We start from the raw sequence: 12,490 nt of genomic DNA, 5'->3' as shown, positions 1-12,490 counted from the left end.
TGCCCGCATTCTCCAGTGCAGATACATTATGATTATTTAAGGGTATCATGTAATATGAAACTCGTTGCGGCATCGCTTAATGAAACGCAGCATCAAAAATTATGATCAGGATTTAAGTGAGTCTTTAAGGCAACGTAAAATATGTGGGTATTAATATCTAAAACTCAGCGCATTATTAGGCTACACATAAATATAGATTTAAACTGTCCTCTATTTACTACAGTCTGTTTGAAACAACTAGTTGGTGTGGAGAACATGTTACACACACAGAGCGCTATTATTTCAAGCTTATCAAGTACATGGTATTTCACTTAATAACATCTCACAAAGTACAAATTCTTCAACTTTCTAATTAAACCATGTTGTACGGGACATTACCGCTTACCTAATGCAGTAATAAAGAACTTGCCCAAACAGGGACTTGAACCCTGGACCCTCAGATTAAAAGTCTGACGCTCTACCGACTGAGCTACCCGGGCTCTGCAAGTCTCTTTAACCCTCACAAGGACGTGACTTGAATTACAAACTTTAACATACGTTGTCCTGTAGAACAGTTCCAGCAAGAACACCAAAAAAAACCCTTAAGAAACACTTCTTAGTACTACATACATTAGTTGTATTCCACACAGGTCAGCATGCGACATCGTTTTACTTTCTAACTGTATTCATATTATGCCATCTATATTACGGTGGCCCGCTGAGTTAAAACACAATAACATTTACAAAACAAACAAAAGCTGACAACACAACAACAATAAGGAAAAACAAGAATATATTAAGAGACAACACAAATTCTTTAAGGTGGAACGCAATTACATTAAGGGAGAACACAACGAAATTAAGGAAACACGAATACACACTACACTACATCTAGTGGTCGATTGAATAGCCTACAACCAGCACAAACAGGGTTTGAGTTATTAACAAATAATCCAGTCAGTTAAAAACCCAACAAGAAGGCTGTACCTAATACACTCATACCAGAGAAAACACACCCTAACATGCTAGTGCCGTTACAGTGCTAACAATGGTCCACCCAAAATCATTATTTGGTCAGTTGGAGTGCTCATATGGGGCTCCCTTTCTATTGATATATGATGTGGTGTCAACGGTACCCAAGCTAGTCAGGATGCGGTCTAAGGTGCTGCGATCTGTAACCCTCTACCATACATAATAATGTGAAAAGATACAACAGTTCATCCAAAGCTTAGTTCACGTGGGGGTGTTGTGGGATTGGTATTAGACTTTTGCAAGCAGGTCAGGATGGTTGAGTGGTCTAAGGCGCTGTGTTTAGTTCGCAGTCTCCCCTGGAGGCGTAGTTTTAAATTCCACTTTTAACATTTTACATTTTACATTTACATTTTCTGCATTTAGCAGACGCTCTCATCCAGAGCGACTTACAGAAGTGCTTCCATAGTAAACATTTCATTTCTCAAGTTTTAGTAAACAACAGTCAAAGAACACAAATCTGCTGAAACCTGTTAAAAGTGGTTTTTTTTTTTTGGTTTATTTGGAAATGGAAAAAAAATGTTAGTAAATAAGTACAAGTCAGCTTAAGTGCTTAGTAAAAAGGTGGGTTTTTAATCGTTTTTTAAAGACAGCAAGAGACTCAGATGTTCGGACAGACAGAGGAAGTTCATTCCACCACTTGGGTGCTAGAACAGAGAAGAGCCATGATGCTTGTCTTCCTTTAGTCCTGGGTGGGGGCTCAAGTCGAGCGAGACTAGTGGCTCGGAGGTTGCGTGGTACAGAGCGGGGTTTGATTAGACCACGATGGTAGCTTGGGGCTGGTCCATTTTTGGCTTTGTAGGCGAGCATCAGTGTTTTAAACTGAATGCGTGCAGCTACAGCTCATGCTTTATACAAATTTACATCTTTAACCCTCTACCATACATAATAATGTGAAAAGATTTGTTTCAAGATTGTTTCAAAGTTATTGCATGTTTGTCAATTTAAAAAAATTAATAAAGGTCTTTAAACTAAACGATGAATGAAAATAGAGCGTAAACTGACCTCATTTTTGACGCAGCGTTTCAGTGAGCAATGACGAAAGGAGTCTGATGTTACGTGTTGCCTTTAAACGATCATAATGTTTCTGCATTGGAGAATGCGGGCATCGATCCCGCTACCTCTCGCACGCGAAGCAAGCACTCTACCAATTGAGCTAATTCCCCGTATAAAGAACTCGCCTTTACCCTTTGTAAATTGTAATGTACTAACAGATCATTGATGCTGCATTATAAAGTGGGGGTTCAACGTGTTTAAGCTCACGTACTCACGTTTATCGCAGCCTTTAGGACGAACTGAACCAAATCGTAACTTTGTACCACTGACAGACTGACTTAAGGGTTGATGCTGCATTATGTAGGGGCCAAAATAGTGCAGGATATACCAACTGTTTAGTGCAGTGCAATAACAAAGCGGCTCTGTGAAGCAAGAACTAAAATTATGATGCATGTCATTCAACATAAAATATGTGGGTATTAATATCTAAAACTCAGTGCATTATTAGGCTGCACATAAATATAGATTTAAATGGTCCTCTATTTACTACAGTCTGTTTGAAACAGCTGGACGTACAAACAGTCGGTGTGGAGAACATGTTACACATACAGTGTGCTATTATTTCAAGCTGATCAAGTACATGCTATTTCACTTAGAAATATCTCACAAAGTACAAATTCTTCAACTTTCTAAATAAACCATGTAGTACGGGACATTACCGCTTACCTAATGCAGTAAGAAGCAACCCGCCCGAACAGGGACTTGAACCCTGGACCCTCAGATTAAAAGTCTGATGCTCTACCGACTGAGCTATCCGGGCTCTGCAACCAGCTTTAATCCTCACAAGGATGTGACTTGAATTACAAACTTTGTACAACAAAAGTTGTCCTGTAAAACTTCAATTAATATCATTTTTTTTTATTTCTGTTTTGGCTCTCTTGAAGGTGATTATATAAAGTTTTAGGTGAAGTATGTTGCTGCTTACACACACAAAGAAAAACATCTCGGAAGGAGAATTTTGCAGGTAAATTACAAAATGATTCCTTTTTTTCACTTTTTACCTTTTTTACTGTATCAATTGCACGATTGTTTTTCAGTCATTAAAATGTTATGTGCATTTATATGTGGCAAAATAAAAAAATCCATAAAAATCAAATTGAGTTAGCAATAACTATATTCAGATTTTGCCATTTAGTGGACGATTAAATAGCCTACAACGAGCACAAACAGGGTTTAAGTTCTTAAGAAATAATCCAGTCCGTGTGGGGTGGTGTGGGGTGGTGTGGTGTGGTGTGGGGTGGTGGTGGGTGTGGGTGTGGGGGTGGGGGTGTAAGTGTGGGGGTGGGGGTGGGGGTGGGGGTGGGGGTGGGGGTGGGGGTGGGGGTGGTGTTAAGGGTGACTTAGCTAGTCAGGATGGCCGAGCAGTCTAAGGCGCTGCTTTCAGGTCGGAGTCTCCCCTGGAGGTGTGGGTTTGAATTCCACTTCTGACAACTCATGATTCATACAAATTTACATCTTTAACCCTCTACCATACATAATAATGTGAAAAGAATGATACAACAGTTTGTACAAATCTTAGACCTAGTTAGTCTTAGTTTTTAATTACAAAAAACATCCTTTACCCTTTGAAAATTTTAATGTATTAACAGAGCGCTGATGCTGCATTGAATCATGAAACACCGGACGTGATGGTAAACTTGTCCATTGTGCCAGTAAATGGTATGCACATGAGGTTTGCCTTGGTGTTGCGAGAGCTGTATCTCAGATGTGGAAAGATGTAAATTTCAAGACACATCATCAGTAGTGTACCTTCGAATCAAGGGGTGTTTCAGCCTTTCAACACTAAACACCCTCATCAAAGGTGGCCAGCTACATGGTGATCAAACCTGAGCTTGTGTCCCATGTCCAATCATGAGAATTGCCTGGTTATTTAAGTGGCGCAGCCCACGGGACTATGCAAGGCAGGGGGTGTCCTCTTCCTCGAGTCAAGCCTAGCGCTAATCGTATACCTTGTTCATCCTCCTCCTGGAGGGCTGTGACCTGGGTTCTCTAAAGGGATGGGGTGTGGGGGAAATTAGTGAGCGGGTCCTGTCGATGCTTTTTGAGCCCAGCAATGGTCCTTCCGCTTGATCCATATCCACTGGCTGCTTCTTTCGGCCGCTTCAGAGACTGATCTAATTGTTTGTCGCAGAGCCTGTCCATGGATGCCAAGTTCTTTCAGCAGCCTGATGGTGGAAGAAGCCACAAAACCTCTGCATCCCACTTCAACCAGATAGACTTTCGCATTCCATCTGAGCATCTGCTGCCAGTTCTGTGTAGCGCAGTTTCTTGCGCTCATAGGCCTCTTCTGTTGAGTTCTCCCATGGAACTGTGAGCTCTGTGATGTATACAGACTTCAATGAAGGGGACCAGAGTACCAAGTCTGGCCTAAGGGTGGTGGCTGCAATCTCAGGTGGAAAAATTAGTTGCTGGCCAATATCGACTAGCATCTTCCAGTCCCGGGCCATGGCTAGCTGTCCAGCTTCTTGTTTAGTAGGGGGATGGCTAGGCTTTTCCTGTCCCTCCCGAATGAAGATTGGGGCTGTAATGGAACTGGTTGCTCTCTTGGGCAAGGAGTTGATGGCATTCCTCTTGCTCTCATGAGCTGCTGCCAGACTCTTGAGGACCTGGTTGTGCCTCCATGTGTAGCGGTCTTGTGTGAGGCTGGTCTTACAGCCGGTCAAGATGTGTTTGAGTTGCTGGAGTTGGGCAGAGGGCACAGGTTGGAGCCTCGCCATCCCACTGGTGGAGGTTTTTTGGAGATGGGAGCACATCATACGTGGCTCTGATAATGAAGCTGATGTTGCTTGCCTCCATCTCCCAGAGCTCCCTCCAGCTGAGCTTTCTTCTCTCCAAGCCTTCCCACCTCATCCATTGTCCCTGCTTGGCAAGCGAGACAGCTTTTGTCCTTCTTTCTGCCTCCTCCTGACGGCACACCTCCTCAACCACCATTTTCCTCCTCTCCGATGCTGTGGCCCTATGCCAGGTTGGCTTACTTGCCGTAAGGCCAAAGCCTCCCCTTCCCAACTGGACATGCCCTACAATATCGCTGTGCCTCAGGGCTGACGTAGCATGCTGCACCGCGTCGGATGGTGTCCATTTCCGTCCAGTTATCAGGGGTGGAGCAGTATTGCTAATGGTCTGGTCTCTGGAGTCCTTCAAAGTCATCTGGAGTCTTACTTTAGCGCACTTGTACTCTTCGGTGAGGCTCGTGATAGGCAGTTCCAGGACCCCTTTGCCATAGAGGCTCATGTAAGTCATACAGCGTGGGACACCGAGCCATTTCTTCTTGCCTTACCTGCTGCACTTGGTCTTTGTCCTTGAGGCTTGCGTTGTACCATCTGCCCAGGCTTTTGACAGGTTGCTCAAACACTGTTGGTATTGGGTCGTCACCAATGTAGAACTTCATGTTTTTTAGCTGTCCCTTGACTATTGAAATACTTCGTGACTTGTTCGGCTTGATTTTCATCCGGGCCCACTTTATGTTCTCCTGCAGTTTACCAAGTAACCGCCTGGTACATGCTGCAGTAGTGGTCAGAGTGGTCATGTCGTCCATGTATGCTCGGATAGGTGGAAGGCGGATCCCGTTCTTAGCTCGCTCACTCCCCACCACCCATCTTGAGGCCCTGATGATGACCTCCATAGCCATTATGAAGGCCAGGGGTGCAAGAGTGTAAGAGTGCAATGTTTTAAAGCTCACGTAGTCTTTTCTATATTATGTGTTGCTTTTAAGCGGTTACAGACTCGGTTTATTTGAAACGTTTATCGCAGCCTTCAGGACGAACTGAAACAAATCATAACTGTCTTTGTACCACTGACAGACTGACTTAATTAAAAGCCCAGGGCATACTCTATAAAGTACAGTAGTACTCAAATGGATTGCATTAATGGTGCTTGAGTTAGAGATCTCGGACATGTGTCCCCACAGGTGACAAAAATGAATTGCTCGGTCTCGGGAGGATATGTTAATTAAAGCTCATAATGTCACTCATTACAGTTTGCTGTTGTTATACACCAGGGCTGCCCAGTACGTCGACCACGATCTACCAGTCGATCGCGCAGTGCATATTGGTACATTGCACCTCATTCTAACAGGTCAGCGAGATTGACATGAAATGTGGTCACTGTTTTTGTAATTTGCGATTTGCCTCCACCTAGTGGACATTTTGAGAAATGCAATTTATTACAGGTTAGAACATAACATTAAAACCACCTCCTTGTTTCTACACTCACTGTCTATTTTATCAGCTCCACTCACCATATAGGAACACCTTGAATTTCTACAATTATTGACAGGACCACCACAGAGCAGGTATTATTTAGGTGGTGGATCATTCTCAGCACTGCAGAGACACTGACATGGTGGTGGTGTGTTAGTGTGTGTTGTGCTGGTATGAGTGGATCAGACACAGCAGCGCTGCTGGAGTTTTTAAATACCGTGTCCACTCACTGTCCACTCTATTAGACACTCCTACCTAGTTGGTCCACCTTGTAGAGACAGTCAGAGACGATCGTTCATCTATTGCTGCTGTTTGAGTTTGTCATCTTCTAGACCTTCATCAGTGGTCATAGGACACTTCCCACAGGGCGCTGTTGGCTGGATGTTTTTGGTTGGTGGACTATTCTCAGTCCAGCAGTGACAATGAGGTGTTTAAAAACCTGCAGCGCTGCTATGTCTTATCCACTCATACCAGCACAACACATTAAGACACCACCACCATGTCAGTGTCACTGCAGTGTTGAGAATGATCCACCACACAAATAATACCTGCTCTGTAGTGGTCCTGGGAGAGTCCTGACCATTGAAGAACAGCATAAAAGGGGAATAAAAAAGCATGTAGAGAAACAGATGGATTACAGTCAGTAATTGTAGAACTACAAAGTGCTTCTATATGGTGGAGCTGATAAAATGGACAGTGAGTGTAGAAACAAGGAGGTGGTTTTAATGTTATGGCTGATCGGTGTATACTCACCATGTATGCGTGGCTTTCCTCCGGGTATGAAAACGTGCCAGTAGGTGTAATTGCTGCTAATTTGCACCTGTATGTGTGAGTGAGTGGATAAATTAGTGTGTGATGCTTTGCGATGGTTTGACGCGCCCTGTCCAGGGTGTATTTTTGTCTTGAGCCCGGTGTTCGTGACACTGGACCCACGCTTGCCCTGTAATGCTGAATATCAATACAGGCAAATGAAGCGCATTTAAAAAAGCTTTAAAGCATTCTTGAAAAATGATGAGACCAACCTTTTTAAAAAGTAGATCCCGATGACCTGTTGAATGAAATAGTAGATCCCAAGCCACAGAAGTGTGGGCACCAGTTTTCCATTGGCTACGTTTTAACAAGACGTACCAAGAATGGCCTGTAGATGGCGCACTGTGGTCGTTTTTAAAAGCAAGCCAATTATGCCACCGAACTTAAATATGTACAATACTTTATAATGTATCAATTGTAACAGTGTCAAATAATAAAACATTATAAAAAATTATAAGTTTCTGTCAAAACAAAACAAAAAAGGTATGTAAACAAAACTGTTTGAGCGTAAATAGGGCGTTACTGACATTGTAACACGGACAGACTAGCCTTATGGTTGATGCTGCAACGAATTTTACCCTAATTTCATCTTTTCAGATTGCAAAATGATCATAATGTTTGTGTACTGGAGAATGTGGGCATCGATCCCACTACCTCTCGCATGCTAAGCGAGCGCTCTACCATTTGAGCTAATTCCCCTTACACAAAACTTTCCTTTACCCTTTGTAAATTGTAATGTACTAACAGTGTTAATGCTGCATTATAAAGTGAGGGTGCAACATGTTTAAGCTCACGTACTCTTTTCTATATTATGCGTTGCTTTTCATTAAAATGTTATGTGCATTTATATGTGGCAAAATAAAAAAATCCATAAAAATCAAATTGAGTTAGCAGAGAACCTTCAATTATTCTAAATGGTTCTTCAAGTAGAAACAGTTCTACCAAGAACACCTAAGAGAACCCTTAAGAAACACTTCTTAGTGCTACATACATCAGTTGTATTCCACACAGGTCAGCATGCGATGAAACTTTGCTCGAAACAGACATCGTTTTACTTTGTAACTGTATTCATATTATGCCATCTAGTGGACAATTGAATAGCCTACAACGAGCACAAATAGGGTTTGAGTTCTTAATGAATAATAATTAATCTTAATAAATAATCCAGTCAGTTAAAAACCCAACAAGAAGGCTGTACCTAATACACTCAGACTAGAGAAAACACACCCTAACATGCTAGTGCTGTTACAGTGCTAAGAATGGTCCACCCAAAAACATTATTTGGTCAGTTGGAGATCTCATATGGGGCTCCCTTTCTATTGATTTTTGGTTTACAGCCTAGTGACAAAGTGTACAGTGCAGCAGATGGGTTACAGTCAGTACATTTACAATACATAATAATGTGAAAAGATTAAGCAGTTTATGGGTTCGAATCCCACTTCTGACAGCTCATGATTTAAACAAATCTACTTCTTTAGAGGACACAGCCATCAGGGAATACAGTTTTCATCAAAGGGTGTACATGGTCTGCAACAATGCTGAGGTAGGTGGTATGTGTCAAAGTAACATCCACATGGATGCCAGGACCCAGGCTTTTGATCTCTGAGAAACTGAATCATGTATTCATCCTGATCTTGCTCTGTTTATTGTTGCAGCTCTGCTGGAGGGTTATTTTTTTGGTGTTTGTGGTGGTGGGGTCTTTGTTCCCATTTTGGTTTATTTAGTATATGATGTACTTTAAATCCATTTAAATATGTACTTAAATACTTAAATATCCATTTAAGTATGTTTATTCAGCGTCCATTTACATTGTTACAGCAGTATTTTATGACAAAAATGGAAATGTTCACATTATTTAAATGGATGTAAAGTACATCATTTACTAAATAAACCAAAATGGGAACAAAGACCCCACCACCACCACCACCACAAACACCAAGAAAATAACCCTCCAGCAGAGCTGCAACAAGAACAGGACAATCTCCTACAGGTCCAACAAAATCAAAGAAAAAATGCACTTCATAAAAGACCTCACATTGTTCGTCCTAAAGGCTAAGATCAAGGTTTTAAATAAACTGAGTCTGTGATGGTTTAAAAACAACGCATAATACAGAAAAGAGTACGTGAGCTTAAACACGTTGCACTCTCACTTTATAATGCAGCATCAACACTCTGTTAGTACATTACAATTTACAAATCCTAAAAGAAGGTTTTGTGTAAGGGGAATTAGCTCAAATGGTAGAGCGCTCGCTTAGCATGCGAGAGGTAGTGGGATCGATGCCCACATTCTCCAATGCTGAAACATTATGATCATTTAAAGGCAACACATAATATGAAAGTCGTTGCTCACTGAAACGCTGCATCAAACATTAGGTCAGTCTGTAAGTTCTACAGTGACAGTTATGCTCTATTTTTACTCAAATCGTTTGGTTTAAAGACATTTTTTGACTTGTTTAAATTGACAAATGTAGCGCCCCCTAGCACCCCTGGCTGTATTTGGAAAGCGCTCCCTGACTTCTTTTATTTGTTTAAGAAATCTCTTTCTTTGTGGTAATGTAAGGATTTAAAAGGGCCACTACTTATCAGTACTTACGATTATTTTATATTTAAGCTATACTCTTATTTAAACTGAAAAAACTACTTCAATTACCCTATATATATGTGGTACTAACCTTGCACAAAAAAAAACACCATTTACTAACACCATTTACAGTAGCTGTATTAACATTATCCCTGACTCACATACCAAACTTGTATACGTTAATAATACTTAAACAAATTAACTATTTACTCATTTACACAATCATTAATATGCATTTCAAACCCCAATATATTTTACAAAAATGTTAAAATACAGATTCACTCAAATTACCATCAGTAATATTCAAAACATTATCAATCTCTCCTAAGTTAGGTAAATAACTAACTAAAAAAAGGGTACCCAAAATTACCGTTGCAGGCCTGATCCAACCTAATAGTCCCAATCAGCACAGATCATGAAGTATATTTGGTCGGTTGTGGTGGAGCTGTCCACGTTCTTTGTTTACATGGATGAAACAGAAAAAATCCACCAGTCTTTTTCCTTTTGATCTTGGATGAAACAATCAGAGTTTATCCGATGCTTTTAATCCACTGTAATCATCACAGTTGCTGAGGAAGCGTACTGCCTTCAATGTCCATGCGCGAAACTCAAGAGACGAAGTTCACGGCTGATACAGCATAAACAATGTCACTAATCGACTGCAAGATGTTAATATAAGACTCACTGTCCGTTTGTCTTAATGCATCAAGAAAGATAAATCCTAAACAGGTGTTTTACCCGCTTACATGACACTTTTTTCTTCTTTTCCACCCACTTTCTCCCGCTCTTTTCCCGACCTGTGACAGTTCATGCTGATTGGCTTAAAAATAAATCAAGGGAGGGCTATACATACACTTTACTTTAAACAGCATAAAACAACCAGAACATTATTTACAGAACAAATAAGAACAACTTATTTACTAGTTATAAATTAACATAAACAAAATATTAGTTATGCCCAAATTTTAATTGGGCTACACAAACACACAATAACTTATAATTCTCCAATTTTGAAATGTCTCGGAGTTTTATCTGAAATGACTTTTTGTTAAAGTAGAGGTACGTGACTTTTTAATGGTTTTTCTTCTGGTGAAACTGCTTCATAGAAGATGAACAGCTGAAACTCACGACATTCCCTTTAAAATGCAGCATCAACCCTTAAGTCAGTCTATCAGTGGTACAAAGACAGTTTTGATTGGGTTTAGATCGTCCTAAAGGCTGCGATAAATAGAGTCTGTGATGGTTTAAAAGCAAGGTATAATACAGAAAAGAGTATGTGAGCTTAAACACTTTGCACTCTCACTTTATAATGCAGCATCAACGCTCTGATAGTACATTACAATTTACAAAAGGCTAAAGGGGGTTTTAAAGGTGCTTTAAAGGTGAAGGCTGTTGCTGTTTACACACAAAGAAAAACATCTCTGGAGGAGAATTTTGCACGATTGTTTTCCAGTCATTAAAATGTTATGTGCATTTATATGTGGCAAGAGAAAAAAAAATCCATAAAAATCAAATTGAGTTAGCAAAGAACCTTGAATTCTACTAAAGGGTTCTTCAAGTAGCAACAGTTCTACCAAGAACACAAAAAGAACCCTTAAGAAACACTTCTTAGTGCTACATACATCAGTTGTATTCTAGAGGTCAGCATGCGATGAAACTGTGATAGAAACAGACATCGTTTTACTTTATACCACAGTTAGTTCCGACCTTACAATCTGATTGGTTGAGAAGCGTTCTAACCGTGCTGATATTCGTGATAACAGCACAGCCTTTTCACACCACAACTGTATTACTCCGCTGACGCGTTGCCAGTAACGACAAGCTTCATGCACACAAACGCGCACGCAGGCGACACAGACCTTTTTCCCGATCGTAGTGTTAAACTTTATATTCGTTGTGGAACTACTTTTTGGCGGAAGGTATTGTCAATATTAAAGCATATTTATTATGAAATTCAGGGCTTCTTTGATTTATTTTCTTTCTTTATTTTGTAAAAACTGTTGTATAAAAGCAATAGAACACTTGAGGTCATGTGTTATCGCGAATAACATCACGGCTGCGACCGAATCACAGCCGTGATGTTATTCGCGATAACACACTCCCTCTCGTGTTCTATTGCTTGATTCTAACGCAATATTAACTGTATTCATATTATTCCATCTAATGGACGATTGAATAGCCTACAACAAGCACAAACAGGGTTTGAGTTCTTAATAAATAATCCAGTCAGTTAAAAACCCAAAAAGAAGGCTGTACCTAATACACATATACCAGGGAAAACACACCCTAACATGCTAGTGCCGTTACAGTGCTAACAATGGTCCACCCAAAAACATTATTTGGTCAGTTGGAGATCTCATATGGGGCTCCCTTTCTATTGATATATGGTTTACAGCCTAGTGACAAAGTGTACAGTGCAGCAAATGGGTTACAATCAGTATATTTACCATACATAATGATGTGAAAAGATTAAGCAGTTCGTACAAATGGTGGTGTCGATGGTACCCAAGCTAGTCAGGATGAGGTCTAAAACGCTAAGTTCAGGTCACAGTGTCCCATGAGGCGTGGGTTTGAATCCCACTTCTGACTGCTAGTGCTTTATACAAATTTATGTCTTTAACCCTCTAACATACATAACAATGTGAAAAGATTCAGCACTTTGTACAAATCTTTGGCCATGTGGGGGTGTTGTTGGTAATTGGCATTAGGACCTCGTAAGCATGTTAGGATGGCCGAGCGGTCTAAGGTGCTGCGTTCAGGTCGCAGTCTCCCCTGGAGGTGTGAGTTCGTATCCCACTTCTGACATCTCAAGCTTTATACAAAGTTACTTCTTCAG

At 40.8% G+C, this 12,490-nt stretch overlaps 5 non-coding genes across 5 annotated transcripts; 1 reads left to right on the top strand and 4 right to left on the bottom strand.

Moving 5' to 3' along the window:
* Positions 1-406: 406 nt before the first annotated feature.
* Positions 407-479, bottom strand: trnak-uuu (transfer RNA lysine (anticodon UUU)). Its single transcript has one exon. It is a non-coding gene; the product is annotated as a tRNA-Lys (tRNA).
* A 1,622-nt stretch (positions 480-2,101) lies between these two features.
* trnaa-cgc (transfer RNA alanine (anticodon CGC)) lies at positions 2,102-2,174 on the bottom strand. Its single transcript has one exon. It is a non-coding gene; the product is annotated as a tRNA-Ala (tRNA).
* A 577-nt stretch (positions 2,175-2,751) lies between these two features.
* On the bottom strand, positions 2,752-2,824 carry trnak-uuu (transfer RNA lysine (anticodon UUU)). The gene has a single exon. It is a non-coding gene; the product is annotated as a tRNA-Lys (tRNA).
* A 4,875-nt stretch (positions 2,825-7,699) lies between these two features.
* On the bottom strand, positions 7,700-7,772 carry trnaa-agc (transfer RNA alanine (anticodon AGC)). The gene has a single exon. It is a non-coding gene; the product is annotated as a tRNA-Ala (tRNA).
* A 1,521-nt stretch (positions 7,773-9,293) lies between these two features.
* Positions 9,294-9,366, top strand: trnaa-agc (transfer RNA alanine (anticodon AGC)). The gene has a single exon. It is a non-coding gene; the product is annotated as a tRNA-Ala (tRNA).
* The last annotated feature ends 3,124 nt before the right edge of the window (positions 9,367-12,490 follow it).

Source organism: Trichomycterus rosablanca, unplaced genomic scaffold (assembly GCF_030014385.1).
Source record: "Trichomycterus rosablanca isolate fTriRos1 unplaced genomic scaffold, fTriRos1.hap1 scaffold_173, whole genome shotgun sequence".
Lineage (NCBI taxonomy): Eukaryota > Metazoa > Chordata > Actinopteri > Siluriformes > Trichomycteridae > Trichomycterus > Trichomycterus rosablanca.
This window is presented reverse-complemented; position numbering and strand designations above follow the sequence as displayed.